At 37.7% G+C, this 17,250-nt stretch overlaps 3 long non-coding RNA genes across 3 annotated transcripts; 2 read left to right on the top strand and 1 right to left on the bottom strand.

Annotated features, from left to right (window-relative positions):
* The first annotated feature begins 192 nt into the window (after window positions 1-192).
* LOC124178141 lies at window positions 193-10,646 on the top strand. The gene is made up of 3 exons (XR_006869751.1): window positions 193-455; window positions 4,109-4,113; window positions 10,635-10,646. It is a non-coding gene; the product is annotated as an uncharacterized LOC124178141 (long non-coding RNA).
* Window positions 2,332-3,276, top strand: LOC124178140. Its single transcript, XR_006869750.1, has 3 exons — window positions 2,332-2,903; window positions 2,968-3,075; window positions 3,146-3,276. It is a non-coding gene; the product is annotated as an uncharacterized LOC124178140 (long non-coding RNA).
* On the bottom strand, window positions 4,446-15,870 carry LOC124178142. Its single transcript, XR_006869752.1, has 3 exons — window positions 15,737-15,870; window positions 8,876-8,881; window positions 4,446-4,455 (listed from the first exon to the last, which is right to left on the bottom strand). It is a non-coding gene; the product is annotated as an uncharacterized LOC124178142 (long non-coding RNA).
* Window positions 15,871-17,250: the final 1,380 nt, after the last annotated feature.

The raw sequence follows: 17,250 nt of genomic DNA, 5'->3' as shown, positions 1-17,250 counted from the left end.
TATCGGAAAATACTTCGTTTCATTCTAATAATGTACAACTTTATTTAAAACATGTAGTTTTAGATTGATAACATATTTTGTCATCTTGAAAAAATGTGGCCTTTTCAGACATAAGTAACATATTTCATTGTTTATACGCTTTGTCGGTTTGAATAAGCGATCGCTTCATGTAAATTCATTTCATTATATACTAGGGTGCTTCGTTTGAGACGACTATTTTTTTTTTTTCGCTCCATAGACGAAATATCACTCTAAACATATAAAAAAAAAATTCCCACCAAAGCCTAGCTCTTAATTTTAATTTCAAGTACTCGATAAATGAATTTGAAATTTTCCCATTTAATTAACACGTAGAAATAATTTTTTTTTTTTTCAATTATCTATAGCATCGCGAGTTTTCATACTATTTAATTGATCATGGCCGGAAGTTTTAGAGGGATCCTTCCTCTTTAAAAGTTCCTACAGCTAATTTAGAATCTATGAAGTATCTCGCCAGGAAAAAATTGTAAAGTTGATTATTGCTAAAAAATTATGGTTTTTTTTTATTTTTCTCCTAAACTACTAACTTTGCAGCAAAATTGTAAAGGACCTTTTTTGTAGAGAATTTAATTTCCTACAAAAAAGTTTCATCAGCTGAAACTGTAGAACTAATAGTTTCCAATATGAAATTAAATAATCATGAGAAAACTATAAACATCACTATTTTGTCCGCGTATTTGACAATTTTTATACCCAAATTTTTATAAATGTAATAAAATAGACGTGATTGTGATGTATCTTAATCTTCAAATGTCTTCGCCCGATCATTCTGAAGTCTTCGCCAATTACTGCTACTTTCAACCAGAGAACATAGGTTTGTCCTCCAACTGTTTTATATTATTTACATTAACATTTAATGATTTTAATATTCTCGATGAGAATTTTCCACTCTAGCTATTTAATGGAATTAAACAAATAAAAAAAAAATAGTCGTCTCAAACGAAGCACCCTATTATATACATTGCCGTATCGTCTCCGATCGAAAAGTATCCCATTACACCTTATAAATATTATTTGAGTAAACAGTTTGTCTGGAATGAAGCATGTAGCGTTTGGATGAAAATATTGTTACAAAGGGTGAAATCACCCGTTTTGCCCCCTTTTTAATGAACTAGTAGTCATCATAGATAAAAGACGTTTATAAACCTCTTACGTCTTTCAAAAGAATAAGGTTGCTGCGTCAACCAACATTATTGTAAAAACAGTCTTGTTTCAGACTTGAAACGAGAAACACATATTTCGAAATTAATGCTTTTTCACAACATTTTATTCACGCTTTTGATTTTGACTTGATAATCAAACTCGCGGATCCATATTTATTTTCGTAACGTCCAAGAACGTTACAATATCGTACTATAAGCGCAACTCAGTAAAGTTTGTAGCTTAATATTTGTTTAATTCACCCAAATTATTTTTTATTCGTTTCAAGTACGGGATTGTTTGATCAAAAACTACATAAATTGTCGCTCTGAGTAAATGTGCTTTCAGTACTATCCAAATGCATGGATTATTTGGATCAATTAATATTGACTAAATCCAATAACTTATTTTTCTCCGTGTACATTAAATTTGTGTGACGCGATTTTTAATCTCCAATATAGCTACCGGTTTCAATTAAAACTAAAAAGTAAAAATATGGACTGATCTTCTGAAGATCAATCTTTTGTATCCGACTTTTTTGATGAATCGATTTTTCAAAATCAATTCGAATCGATTGTGAGAATCGATCTTTTGCTTGAGATCGTCCATCCCTAATAGTCCAGCAAAATGTGCCGAAAGTGAAAAATTTTTTGCGTAGAATCTGCACTTTTTACTGAAGCTAGGTGGTTGGATAATAAAAGTAACCACAATGAAATTTTGTTCCTGAACCCGCCCTTACTCCCCGAAAAAAGGGTTGAAAACTTGAAAATCGCTATATCTCAAAAATTAATGGCTCGATCGAAAAACATTTCAAATAAAAGTTGTTCAGGATAATAAAATACATATAAAGTTATGTGACGTCAAATTCCCTATCTTTGATAATAAGGGTAGAAAGCCGAATTGAAAATGCTGGTTCAACTGAACATGTCTGCCTGAGCACCTCTGGCACGAGTGAGACGGAGCGATACTCTGTTCGCGCTTGGCGGCGTGCGTAGTGCGCAGGCGCGCGCTACCCGTCCTTTTTTTTCTATCTCTGAAATGCTCACGCGTTCTTTACCTCACAGTTTCAACGTTCGCTGTGAGCCTCGCTCGTGCCGCCACCTAGCGCTTCCAAAAGCTAAACAGCCAGCGTGTTAATAGGCTTTTTCATCAAAATTTTTTTTTGTGCGCATGCGTCAAGATCAGCCATGTTTAGCGTACTGTTTTTTGTAAACAAGCATGTTAAAGTGCCCGCGTCTAGAAAATAAAAGCAAATAAATATTAATTAAGGTATATTAATATAAAAACAGGAAAAAAAATTAAAGTAATAAGTGTCACTATTGAGAAATAAATTTTTGCAACTGATTGTAATCATGTTATCTGTACGAAAAGGAACAACAAAACGGTGTTGTTATGGAGTATGTAAAAGTGACACACGGTATAAATCATTCAAAGGCAATACATATTATTTTATAAATTTTCCAAAGCCTTGTCTAGAGTATCGCAAAAAAATTATCAAATCCTCAAGCAAATTACATATTAAAGCATGTGCAAAATGTGCAAAATGTGAATTGTGGGTAAAAAAATGTGGCCGAAGTGACAGAGGTTTTAGATCAATCGATGATGTGACTAAGGATACTTATATTTGTTCACTACATTTTCATGGAGAAAGTGGTCCAACTGAGAAGAATCCTGATCCTTTAAGCTACCAAGAATTTCAACAAATTGATAAATCAATCGATAAGGTAATGCATGATTATTTATACAACAATATGATTTTTGGAGTTATAATCTCAAAATAATTCATAGGTAGTCAAAGTTAGAACCAGCCTATTTGAAAAATATAAAAGAGCTGATATGGAAGGAGAGAATGAATCAGAAAAAACGAAAATAAACAACATTTCGACGGTTGCGCAGGTTGAGTATAAATATTATAATAATAAAATCGTATAGATTTGAATAAAAAAACTTTTTTCTTTTATTGTAGAAATCTACGGCCCATGAAGAGATTTTCAATGTTCCTGATGATACTGCTTGTTTTATTCAACAAATATTACCAGATCAATCAGCAGAGATGAGAATACTGGAGGAAGAAACTAACTGTGAGGGAACTAACAAATTTACGACGATAGAAATTAAAACCGACAGTATAAAGATGCGTTATAAAAGTGTTCAGGTGAAGTTGCAAAAAAATTCAGCTGTGGAAAAGTTTGTAAATGCTATAAGCATTGATGAAAAAAAATGTATATTTTATACAAATCTGAATTTTGAGCAAATTCTAGCTTTGCATAGATTTTTGAGTCCAGCTTGTGACAACTTAGAATATTGGGGTAATCGAGAGACAAAAAATAAATCTTCCGAAAATAGTAATAAATACAAGTAGACATCAATGCAACAGTTAATTCTGGTGTTATTAAGATTACGCATGGGATATTTAATAGAAGATTTAGCTTACAAGTTCAATGTTTCTACAGGGTTTGTCTCAAAAATATGTACAACTTGGATTTATTTTTTGCATAATGAATTTACTACTCAATTAAAGCCATTTATGTTTCCATCTAGAAAAACGATAGCTGAAACATTACCAAAAATATTTAGGTCTATAAAAAACATTCGAGTTATTGTTGATTGTGCCGAGTTTTTTTGTCAATCGCCAACGAATTTTGAACACCAAGGTAATTTATATTCAAGTTATAAAGCTCATACGACTTTTAAAGTATTGATTGGCTGCACTCCAAATGGTTGCATTAGTTTTGTATCTGATGTATTCGAGGGTTCAATATCAGATCCTGAAATATTTAAGCGATCCAAAATTGCAGACTTGTTGCAACCTGGAGATGTGATACTTGCAGATCGAGGTTTCACCGTTCACGATATAGTTGAAGCAAAGCAAGCACATTTGAATATTCCTCCATTTTTGAATGGACGCGATCGTTTAACTCCACAAGAGGAGATGTCAACAAAAAAAATTGCAAAACAACGCATATATGTTGAGCATGTTATTGGGCGTATAAAAAAATTCCGACTTCTTCAAACAGTTTTGCCGTTAAATATGCGTACTTTGATGTCACAAATTATATTTGTCTGTGCATGTTTAGTTAATTTTCAAACACCTTTAGTTTTCGATGAAGAAGAGTAGGACCATTATATCGTAAAAAGTGAAGGAAAAAAAAATTGTAAATAGGAATAATTTTATGAACTTATTAATTCATATTTTATAAACTTTCTAATTCGTTTAATAACAATATTAATCTATTTCGTTCGTGCACTAAATAGATAATCTATTTTTATAATGAACTTTGTAATTATTATACAACCATATTATTGCAAAAATATACTTTACTTATTTAATATATTTTGTAACAATTATGTACTTTTTTTCTATGTGATAAGAGATAATAAATAATAAAAACAATATATGTATATGTATCTTCTTTAAAATGCTTTGGCATAAGATGTAATTCATGTAGATAAGTCAAAGGGTATTAATCGCCGTGGGATCCTGATTTCAAAATATTCAGGAGCCGAAATATTTTGATGAAAAGCACTAACATGTTCGAGTATCGGCTCAATGAAGTTTTTATCGTAAAAGATTTTTTCTACGTGATAACCCTGTGGAGTCCAAATCACGAAATCACACCACGATCTTTCTGTGATCGCCATTTGAGTTTGTACTTGATAATAATACTGGTGAGTTCGTCTTAACTTCATCGTAGTATTATTGACTGAAGTACAGCAGAATGAATTACGTTGCTGTGGCGTTAGTACATGTAAATCAGCTGGCTTAAATTTTTCCAATATTTTTGGACATTTAATTTCCAACACGCCTTTTGTTTTCTTCAAAGGATCCGTTACTAAGCCATCAGGTGATGCTCCTAAGCCTGGAAACTTGGAATTGACCCATAGGCCAGAATCTTCAACTATATAAGAAAATTTTTTGGAAGTGAAATTCTTATACTTGTGACGCGCAATTTCTTCATGTACTTGGCCATAGTGAATAGCTGCAGTCATGATTTTTTTATTAGTCCACAAATGAGAATTGACTAGGTTAAAGATTTGATCTTTTGTTTTCTCTGTACTAAATAGTTTAATTTTGGAAGCTGTAATTAATATTTTGCGAAATTGCCACCATTTATCATTTTCACCTTGAACTCCCAATGTTATGTCAATAGGTCCATAGTTATTATTATACACATTAGTAGTTAATCTATAAACCAATGTTTTTAAGTGACTTTTTTTTGGTTTATCCAGGTCGTAATCATCATATTGTGGTTGTAATATCAGTTGCCACATTGAAGGAACTTTCTGATTTGCATTTATAGATTGTAAATCAGACAATAAACAATTAATTTTTTGCTTGTCCACCGGCTTGGATAAACTTCTGCCAGGATCATATGACCTACGTTTTGTGGTATCAATTTTATTTTTATACTGCATTTCATCAGCCTTATGTGCTTCTTTTTTTTCGACCTTCATTTCAGGTGCATAATTTGCTCGTGCAAGGTAAACTATCTTCGTCAGTATCATCCACAAAATTTAATAAGATATATAATAACCGCAGCAACATGCGAGCAGCGACCCATACTTGAAGCTTTACAATCACAAGTACCGTGAATAACTCGAGCATTCAAAGGATCTATCATCACAGAAACGCTATGAATTTCTTGTATTTTATAAGATGCGTGGACTTTGCACTTCATACAGAACATTTTATTCGCAGTAACACCGTTAAAAATATCAAAAACGTGGCCGCTCTCAACGTACAATTTTCCTCGTTTTAGTGACAGTTGTTGCTATCAAAATTTTCATTATCACTGTCATTGCTACCTTCATCAATACATGACGTAACTAAATAATGATACATGGAACCATAGTTAAAATTGGGCACATCTTGTGTGGGAAATGGTTGGCAAATTTGAGGGTAATTAGTTGTTTGAATTTGTGGTACGTTTTTATTCGGATCACATTTCTGTAGAATATCCAGCCACTTCCCCTTGTCGACATTAGGATCAACGGGTATGTTATTGTGTAATGCATTTTTCATCCTGAAAAATGGATTTCTTTTAGTATACATACATATTAACTGTTATTGCATAATATTTTTGTCATATATAATACTACAGTACATGATTCAAAATTAATGACTGAAATCTAGCAGAAATTAAAGAACTTTAAGCAATAAAATTATAACAAATGATATATTGACAAATAAAAAAGAATTACACATTTACAAAATTTGAATATCTTTGTATACATTTTGTCAACATTACCTTTTTTTTATTTATTAATTTATTTATTTAGAATTGAAAAGTAATGTTGTCTTTAAAATTTAAACTCATTTCAAAATGTCATGTTGATCATCAAAATATTTAATTATTTATTTTATTAATTATAATAGTCATTATTTGTTAATTGAGATGTTATTGCAAATACTAATAGTTGATTGATATCATTAATTAACGAAAATTATTATTGTTATTTATTTCCATTAATTTTTTACAACAGTGTAAACGAGTATTGATACTTAACCTCTCAATCAGGACACTTTTTTTTCCTTGCTGTGATCGCCCATGGCATTTCAACCACCTTTTTAATTGTTCACAACTGTGTGCTTCCACAGAGCTGTAAACTAGTGAAGCACCATCAATAGTTTTTTTCTAATAATTCATTTGAATGAGGAGATATTATTCCATTCCCAGTCATTGTTGGACAAAACAGTACGAAACTTTTGTCATTACCGCCTTTTCAGCATGGCGGCTGCGCTTGCGCGCATCACATGATGAAAAGGCCTATTTACATTAGAGGCATACTGATAAATATCAAAATAAGCAAAATATTATCAAATAAGTGATATTTCCATTGTAACAGTGAAGTGAAAAGTTGAAAATAATAACGAGATGGAACTCGAGTAGAAAATATGTAAGTATTGTAACGTGGTATTTCGGTTAGGCCTGCCCGTTACAAGGTACTCCCTGAATACTGGGTGGAATCCAGGAATAAGGGTTTCGGAAATCGAGTCGCGAAATTATCATAGAGAGCGACAGAACTGGAGTCACGCACTCGGGCTTCGACAGGGACGAAATAGCGAATTACGGACAAGATATTGCAGGCTTTTGTTTTTATTTATTTTTTTTGAGTACACCGGCTACCAGCCAGCGACCAACTCCGGCGCCGAAGATATTTCGAGGCAAGGAGAAACCGCGGAGATCTCGCAGGAAGGATCGAGGCTGCGGAGGGGGAGACAACGCAGATCCCTGCAGCGCGGGAATCCAAGGCGGACGCGATTCCCGCTGGCGGCCGGCGCGCCGCAGCCTCCCCGCTCGCCCCGCCTACGCCCAACCGAGGCAACCGCGAGAGACCAGCTAGCGACGAGGGCGCACCACCCCCGCCCAACCCCAGGACCCCGTAGAGCTGCGCGGAAGACGACATCGCGATCTAGCCCTAAGTTCTGCGCCGCGTAGCGACGACAGGTGCGCGCCGAGCTGCGCAATCTCCAAAATCGATGACAGATCGATTGTTGCGCATTCTTAGGATGACGACGTCACTAAGGATTAGCGTGACGAGATCAGCGTTGCGGCCGATCGGCCATCTGAGATCACTCTAGTTCTGGCAATCGAGCAGGGAGGTGGCGTTGCGCTTTAATAAGTTAGGAATTTCAGAGGTTGTAAAAAAGAAAAAAAAAGTTCGTTGGGTTGCGAGGCATGATGGACGGGCACTGACATGAGGGAGTTGAGAGCTTCGTCTTCTGGATGTGGGGCGGTAAGCGTTGCTAACATTCTCGCGATCGAATTCCAAGAGTAATTGAGCGAGGGCTTGTCCGAGAAAGAATAGCCGTTTATGATTTGCATGTAGAAAAATCCTCGAAATTCGTTTGCCGATTATTTCGTTTGGTAACTGTTCAGATCAACCTTGTGAAGTCAACTTGTCGGTCGAGCGCCTTACAACTCACGCACCGCAACAAGCGTTTCACGCTTTCCAGTCGCGCGCCACAGAAGAAAGCGTTACGTCACACGCGCCGCTCACGCCACCCACGCAGCCGAGCGCGTCCCACAATCAGCCAACATGGTCTCCCGCTGTTGAAGACCAACCGAGGCTGCGATAAGAGACCACCGATCTCACCGATCGGGGGGATGACTTCGGTCTCGCCGAAATTGACCAGTTATACTACCTACACTGCTACGCTACGCTACAGTCACAGACCAGCACGCAGACTTTTTGGACAACTGCATGACGGACTCTTTTCAACTGGCAACAGCCAGCCCAACAAAAAGGGCAAGTTCCCTCAACCCACCAGCTCCTTGGGTGCTTCGAGCTGTGGTCCTCCGACGCCAGTGTTGCCAGTCCAAAATTTCATTTCGTATTGGACGGTGGCGAGAAAACGTACTAAAACGTAACGAACGAGAAGAGAGGGAAAGATGCACGAAATGTTTACGTATATATAGTTGTGAGTCGATAAGTTATCGGTAAACTTCATTTTTATCCACTCCCCCGAAGTATTAGAATGTTTTTGTAGCGATTGGTCTTATTTGCTGATGTTTATTTCTCTGACGGTGTTGCCAGACGGACACGGTCATCACCCCCTAAACCCTAAACGTCTCTCAGTCACCCCTGAAAATCCTTCAAATACCACCCATTCTGCAAATCAAATAAAAAATACTTGAATACAGTTTTTCACGACGCAGTGTTGATATATCAAACAGCCCTGATAAGTCAGTACCATTTTCTACCATTGATCTTCCCAATGCGCTCGTGGCCGAATGGCGCAAGGCCTCACTCACAACGCGAAGGTTCGGTGATCGAACCTCTCAATTAACTTTTTTTTTTTATCCATGGGTGAATATAAGTTGGTGATATGAGAAATGAGAACGGTTACAACTCTTTAATTGCTAAAAAAATAATAAGTCATTTATATTCAGCATTGTATTTAAAAAAAGGGAAAAGGGGGAAAACTCGGAAGCGACCACTGATTACTGAACTTTCGTTTTTGGAACCAGAAAAAGCTATATCACGTACATATTTATGATCATGCGGTTTGGCGATCAATTTTTTGACAAATAAATAACGAATATTAACAAAACGTGGTTTTTATTACTTTATTTTTTCACATACTTTATTGTCAGTGTCTGTAATGGAAACGTAATGCTTGATGAGACAGAACAGAGCTGGAAAGTTGAAAAAACAAGTATTAATATGGAAGAGCTCAAAACGTTTCACCCCAAGTTATAGAAATAGAAACGGGAATAATTATTTTAATTTTGATATCAGTGAGGATTGAGGCTCCCACGTGTAACACAAATTATTGCTCAACGCCTCTTTAGCATGGAGAATGCTTTCGCACGTGCCAACATGAAGGCGATTTCGTATTTTACTCTTTATCAAGTTAAGTTGGGAAAAAACTTTCAGCTACCGCCGAAGAATGTGGCAAACAGAGTATCCCCTTAACTAATTTTGTCAAGTTCGGGAACATTGGAATGTCCAATCGAGAGTTCAATTTGAAAATATTTGTCCAAAAATCTTCGATGGGAAGATTTTTTTGGGCTTCCATTTCTTCCAAATCCGACAAAAGTCGCGACTCACTATTCAATTTTTCTATGTCATCCACGAGGTGTGGGAAAAACTTGAGTGCTTGTGTGGCAATACTGCTAATCTCTTCAGATAACACTATGCGCGGATTGAAATAGCTTACAAAAGATAAAACCGGGTCATCGAAATTAAACCTTCGTTTGATCTGTTCCGCGAGCATCACATAAAGCCCCAAAGCATGCACTCTGAAGTTGTGCAACTCGTTTCGATCGATATTTTCGTTTGACATTAATATTTCAGCTTTTGCTCCAAAATATATTTTCTCCAATGCAATGAAGTTTCGTGGATCAGTGACTTCAATGTTTTTAATCGGAACACGATCCAGATATTCCTTTTTCACGTAATTCCTCAAAATGTTTCGGAACAAATCGGAAACTCTTTTCAAAAGAAGATGTAGTTGCGGTGTCTCCGCTTGAAACTCTCGATTCAATCGATTTACACTTTCGAGAATGTAAGAGAGAAAAGTATAATATACTTTGAAAATGGGATTTTCTAATTGATTCAAAATCGCTTGCGTTGCAGGCAAGTCATCTTCGAAGCACTCGTGCGTGAAAAAAAGGATCAAAGCTTTCCAATTCTGCAACACCCGATCAACAGCAGCCTGGATTGAAGAAAAAAATGCCAAGTTTGAGGTTGAGAAAGTACAGAAGTAAACAAATAAGCAGTCGAGACAATGCAAAATTACATGCACACTCCTGAACACAACCGATGTAACGCACTTACTTGAAGAGACAACCACCGCGTTGCACTCGGGTGCAACAGTTTGCGAGGTTTCAGTTCTACGAATATCTAAAACTCTTGTAATCTTCCAGATCGATTGCTGCTGTGCGAGAAGTAAGAATAGACTGCTCGTATCAAATCTTCTCAACTTCTTGGCAACTTTTTAGCTGCAGCTGAAGAGCACAAATGAAAAGAATGACAAACGCATCCAAGGACGAACAGATGTGGTATTATTGCTTTGAAGCGGGCTTGTACTCCGTTGATATTTCCCATCATTACAGATGCGTTGTCAGCCGCCAAACCGATCATATTTGTCACCGGAATGTTCTTCTCTTTGAAAAAATTGCAGATTGCGCTAAAGATATCATTCGCAGTGCAGGATTGTACTTTTATCAGCCCCAAAAATCTATCCTTGCATTCGTCATTATCGTAAAATCTCACTACGATAGCAAGTGATTTTTCTGTGTTGATATCGGTAGTTTCGTCGATTATTATCGGAAAAACACAATTTTTTTAACTTTTCCGAAATGACTGATATCTGTTCCTTGGCGATCACGTCTTTTGTTAAGTTCGTAGCTTTTGTTCGGCAGCATTTTATCGCTTTTGCTATTTTCGAATCCGGGCATACAGACGCAACCAGCTTCGCCAAATGATCCATTAAGAGGAACGGCAAATTGTGTTCGTGCAAAAACATCGTGAGCTTCAATTCAGCCGATTTAACCAGTTTCTCCTGTTGTTTTTTTTCGTCGTTAAAATGCTCACTAATCTTGACCGTCCTCTCAGCTTTTCTTTTATTTTCTATATGAAAATCAGTAACCTCATGTCGTGTTAAGTGAGTGAACCCATCATTAATCGTTTTGAGACACGCTGTGCAGAACGGTTTGTCCGACTTTTTTTCCAACCATGGAAAACCGTGTTGCCAGCTGTCCTTGAATCTTTGTTGGTACGATTTACGTCTTTTCTTAGAGGGTTCTTCGACATAATGATCTGATGCATAGGAATCTTCAGCTAGACCAGTTGTAGTGTCAGTATCAGTTGTCGTACTTTCTGAACAATCAGAATTCTTTTCGGCATCGGCATACCTGCTAAAATCATCATCGATAAGTTTTGGATCGAAACAGCAGTATTTTTGTAGGGCGAATAGGACACATTTTTGTAAGCGAATAGGACACACAAAACGGTCATAATGGATTGAGCAAAATTTTCATGATACTTTTTATTTTATGATGACAATATATTTCTATAGAAAAAAAATCAAGTCATACATACTTATTTACTGGCACAACAGACAGCTGATTAATTGACGATATCGGAGGATTCGAAGGACCAGCCTTCTCAATTTCCGATGAATCAACATCGTCTATCTTTCGTCGAGGAACGAGGAATCTGGGAAAAATGTTGACGGGTATTTTTTTCATAAAAACGAGCAGAAAATCAAGTCAAATATTCTATATACTAATGAAAAAGGTTAATCACCGTCTCATCTGTGGACATTCGTTTAATACCGACTCGGATGAGAGTTTGTTTCCGCATTCGCTACCCTCACAGTCACAGTCCTCACATTTTGACCAGTCATATCGAAGATCTCGATATTAGTTCTAGCATTCGCAAAAACACAACAAAGAATAAAAGTCAATTGTCACTTTGTCGTTCGTTTATCGTTTGTCGTCGGAGCCGTCGGCGGCTCGGCTCGGCGCACTCACTGTTTACGAGCGAGGATTGGTCAATCGTTGCTAAAGAAGCGCTTATGTGCCTGCACGGCAAAAAAGTAAGCTCAAGATGAATTTTGCCATCAGCGCCATCTACTGGCGCGATCTACTTTTTCAAACGTAATAGATCGACTATCGGCGTACTAGCGTACTAAATCCTATACAAAGGTAACAGATCTGTTGCAATTGTAATAGAGTGGCAACACTGTCCGACGCCGCCTAGTTCTCCAGAGAGCTGCTACACGACGCCACCGAGGACCACACCGATTCGTCACCAAACCTCATCGTTGAAGCCTCCACCGCGGTGCAACAAAAGCCAGACAATTCCTTCACTAGCGTGGCAACCAAATTACTGATCACGTTGTATATATGTAAATAAAACTATGAATAAATAGGGTGTACATACAACATAAACAAATAACTCATCTTTGAAACCACAGCGATCTACTCCTTCCACGCGGCTCGGTCATATAGCTAACAACAAATAGCGAACAGTGACCGTAGCCTGAGTTGCGCGTAATAAAGTAGAGCCAACTCCGAATGATCGTGAAGATCGAGTCGAACCACGTTTTGAGCCGAGGCACTATTGTCTCGAATTTGAGTGTAACCAAATTCCGTTACACGGGGTCACATCAAATCAGTACGATAAATTATCCTTTCTCGTGTAGGTCGCGAGTCGTCGAAAGGGGAGCGTTCGAATTCGCGAATCAGGGGGTCCGCACTCGAGTGTGGAGAGCTGAGATAGAATAGTTCCCAGCTGAGGGAGCTTAGCCATGATGGCGTTGTATGCGCGCTCGGCAATAAGTATGGTTTAGGCCTATCAGAATATACATGAATATGCATTGTATTAAAAAAAAGTTCCTGTAATGTCTAAATATTTTAAATAAATAAATAAAAAATGTCATTGTCTTATTTTTGTGTTTAAATAATTAATTTAAGTAGTAATTAATTATAATGAGTAATAATAAATAATTATTACACCCAATAATCGTAATAACGGTTGTTCATGAAATTCCCCAAACGCAGTTTATATACACAATCTCGCCATGCCCTTGCGTAATCGTTCCAGCCGTATGGATGGAGCGCGAGACTTTTGACTCTACGTACGTCGGTTCGAATCTCTCTTTTGCTGATATTTTTTTTCTTTTTTTTTACTTATTGATTGATTAAATTATTTGGAGCAAACTATTAGTGATGACATATAATTTTCGTTTCAGGAAATATATCTATATTTTTTTTGCCATGACTGTAATTCTAAAACAAAACATCTATCATTTTTTTCAAGAAAAGGAAAGAAAACGGATTATTAATAAGCTGAAAAAGAAAATGCACATTCAGAAAATTGAATAATGTTCATGTGCATTTTTTTAATTCTAAGTTTGTGAATTATCAATCCATTTATTCATGATTTAAAACTTATATTTATATTTTCTGTAATCACATTCGTGTATTTTAAATGGTTTCTGTTTAGAAATTTTTCTAATGCCTCAATAGTCAATAAATATCTGAATGTAATAAATTATCAAATCCTTACCGTCACTATTGTCTTTGACAAAGAAATTTTACTATTCTTTGTTTTATCCAGTTTACCTGCAAGTACCCGTAATTATATATACTGTAACGTGGCAGTTTTACTGCGCGTTCCACACGGCTCCCCGAACTCTAGACGGACCACCGACTTAGGGAGCACGCGAAGTAGACCGCGGCTCATTTCGAAAAAGAGCGCCAGGACAATAGTCACGCATCCGAGACTCTAAGAGGGGACCATCGCCGGTTTAGCGAATAAGACTTTTCAGGATTTTTGTTTATTTTTTTTTGGGTGGCGAGTAAATGCGGTTTCGGACAGGGGATCGGCAGCAAATTCGAACGATGTTACTGGATGGCAATCGCGGCGGATCGCGACGAAAGGAGGGCCTCGCACGAGGCTACGGAGAAAGCGTCAACGGAGAGCTCTGCCGCGAGGGAATCCAAGGCGGACGAGATTCCCGTTGGTGGCCGGCGAGCCGTAGCCCCCCCCCCCCCCCCCTCCCTCCGTCGCCCAACTGACGACAGGTGCCCTCGCGAAGTCATCACCCCGCCACTGTCAAGCTACGGGGTACACGAGACTGGTCAGCCAATCAACACCCCGCGACAGCGGAATCCAACGATAGCGATACGCTAGATTGTAAGAATTGCGTAACGAGAACCCCAATGCGAGCGGGAAAATTTTGACTAGGGTTGACACCTATGTTCGGGGCATGTTCGAATTGCGGCTCCGATTTGCAGGACCCGGCACTTGAGTCCTGGCGACCGATAGCGTTAGTGGCGGCGAGAAAGTGTAGAAAAAGTAAAGTTATTGTGTTTGGGATGGCTGAGACGGGCGTAGGGGAGTTTCTGGTGTGGCTGAGGAGCGGTAAGCGCTTATAATTCTTTGCGGGCATATTTCGAGCGCAAGTTAAATTGGCACACCGATAAACGGTCGGCCCACGGAATCTTAGAGTTAGAGTAGCGCTCGAAATCTGTTTGCCGATCTCCCTGAGGATGACCGTAGCCTGAGTTTCGCGATAACGTGTAGAGTCACGGTTTCGCGTGGGGAACAATTTCGGAGTGAAATTGAGTGTGGCCAAATTCCGCTGCACAGGGTCTCGTCGAGTCTGCGTACGTAAAAAGGGTGGTGAACTTAAAGGGAATAGAGACTACGACTTGAGCTCGGATGCGTCATAATACGCTATACACTCGCACGATTAGAAAAGCTTTCTAGAGCGATTAATTTGGTCGCGATTAGCGCGTCGAGGCACGTCCTTTTTGATTTAGTTTATGAAGTATTGTGCATCAGCAAAGTGGCGACTAGTGTTTTTGTTTAACAGTTTATAATTAAGTGACGATTAGCGTCGTAGTTGAGGCCGATCGCGGGCAGCGCGTCGAGTCTGATTTTGTTTTTGGTTTTTGCGAGTTAAGGTATTGTTAAGACGGCGACTAGCGCAAGAAGGCCGTAGAGGTCTCCTAGATTTGTTCATTTTTTAAAAATTTTTTTTTTATTTGGTTTGTTTCTCCCTTTCTTATTTCTTTTGGATTAAATTTAACCCGTTGTATTTGGAATCGCGAAGGACGACTTGCGCAGTCGTATGATTATTTTTATTTTTAATTTTTTTTTTGTACCATCGCTAACGAGAAATATATTATTGGAATTTTATAGTGATTTGGTCAAACCACGCATTGGCTTACTTGTGTTACATCTCTCTCTACCCAAAATTTACCCCTCCCCTCTCCGCGGTACTGAGCTATCGAGTATATGGTCGCGATATTTCGCATTACCGATTTCGAGGCGTGTTAATCACGCCAGGCGCCCAACAAATCTCGCGGTATTGTTTTAGGTCCAGGGTACATCGTGGACGCCGATTTATTGTGTACGAGGTAAGTTCTCGGTCATTTTTCTCCGAGTGATCGAGGTGCAGAAAAATCCACGTCACAATACATACTCACATTATAATGCGTAAACATATTCATATATACAAACATACATGCATATATATACATATAAACATACATACATAGCTACATTTATATTTACATGTATACATGTAAACATACCGGGACAATCTCTTGAAGCTATACATATAACGCGCATGCGCCAAATAATATAATCTCATTGGTCGGTGAAATCGCGCCGCGGTGAAGTTTTCATCTGCTGAGCAAGGCACCAACGTACACAAAATGAAACAAAAGCTGTAATTCTCTCGCGCGTAAAGCCGTGGATTGAGGTTATGCTGCTGTTTATTTTTACGCAGCGTGAATTGTCTAAGAAGAATAGTATCGTTCAGCAATACCGTGGTTGATTTCGGAAGATATTCAACCGACGCAATAAAGAATTTAACGGAAAAGCAAATATCAAATGATACAGAAATTGGGTGTTATTTATTGAAAGAAGAAATCTGAAATTCAACGTGAAATGTCATTAACAAGTGGGAGTCTGGACAAACAGAGGTAGGTAAGTAAAAACAATGTTTATTGTGAACAGATTCTTTATTTACATGAAATTAAAAATAAATGAATGGTTGAGACCCAGTAGAAGGTATTTCCAGAGTAGATTCGTTACGGTGCAGTGCTCCAGAAGTCAGTAATTAGTGCCGATGAACATGAAATAAATAAAAGAAATGAGTAACAAGGAATAAAGAAATTATTCATCTTAAACACGAAGCTTAGGAGGACAAAGAGTAGCAATTAACAGAAAACGTACCCGACGCAATACTCAAAAAACCCTCGCCGACATCGTTGATTAGTTGACAAAGTTTTTGCAGCTCCATTGTACAACAATCAATGTTCCGTTAACAAAGAGGGTTCACCAGATATCCAAGAATAAAAAGAGAAAAAGAACAACAGTTAATATTACAGTGTAAATCATGCTAATAATGAAAAATTAGGAAACAAAACAATAACTTACAAGACAATCGTCCGATAACACTGGGAGACCAATCTCCACTCTTCTGATCACCCCTCGTCTGGTCATTGGTTGCCTTTCAAAAAGTGCTGCCTTTTTTTTGCCTTCAAAAATACCGAAAGATCCTGTTTGATAATAATAGCTTCTAATATTTTCAGGTACGAAATAATTCATTGTCAAAGCGGGACTAAATTTGTCAGGCATGGAAGCATGTAAGTAAATTTCCAATTACGTGATCTTTGCCAATGACAATATTTTAACATGGATTAAATGATAAAATTCGTTTTTTTTCAGCAGGCTCGAAGTTTAAGCTTTAATTACCACGAGGAAAATTATGCCTTACCTGATGGTCAAAACGTTTAGGTGGCAAGGATCCTGGTTTCTTGAGCGGTGCAATCATTAGAACCATCGAACCTGGTTGTTTCGTCAGACATCAGGTGCCAGAGTGAATTTGATCAGGCCATCACCACCTTCTTAACATCAGTTGAGGCAAAATTGAAGAGCGGGATATACTACAGATCATAATGGCTGAATATCCCATCATTTTACTTTGATCGAGCCAATAGCGATAAGTTTGTTACTTAACCGTTGCTGTCAATTCATTCTACCGAGGAATCATTCTGTGCACCATTGTAATTTAAGCATTATTATTGACCAGCATTG

Source organism: Neodiprion fabricii, chromosome 3 (assembly GCF_021155785.1).
Source record: "Neodiprion fabricii isolate iyNeoFabr1 chromosome 3, iyNeoFabr1.1, whole genome shotgun sequence".
Taxonomy (NCBI): Eukaryota; Metazoa; Arthropoda; class Insecta; order Hymenoptera; family Diprionidae; genus Neodiprion; species Neodiprion fabricii.
Note: the sequence above shows the minus strand (reverse complement) of the source record. Positions and strands in the feature narration are given on the sequence as shown.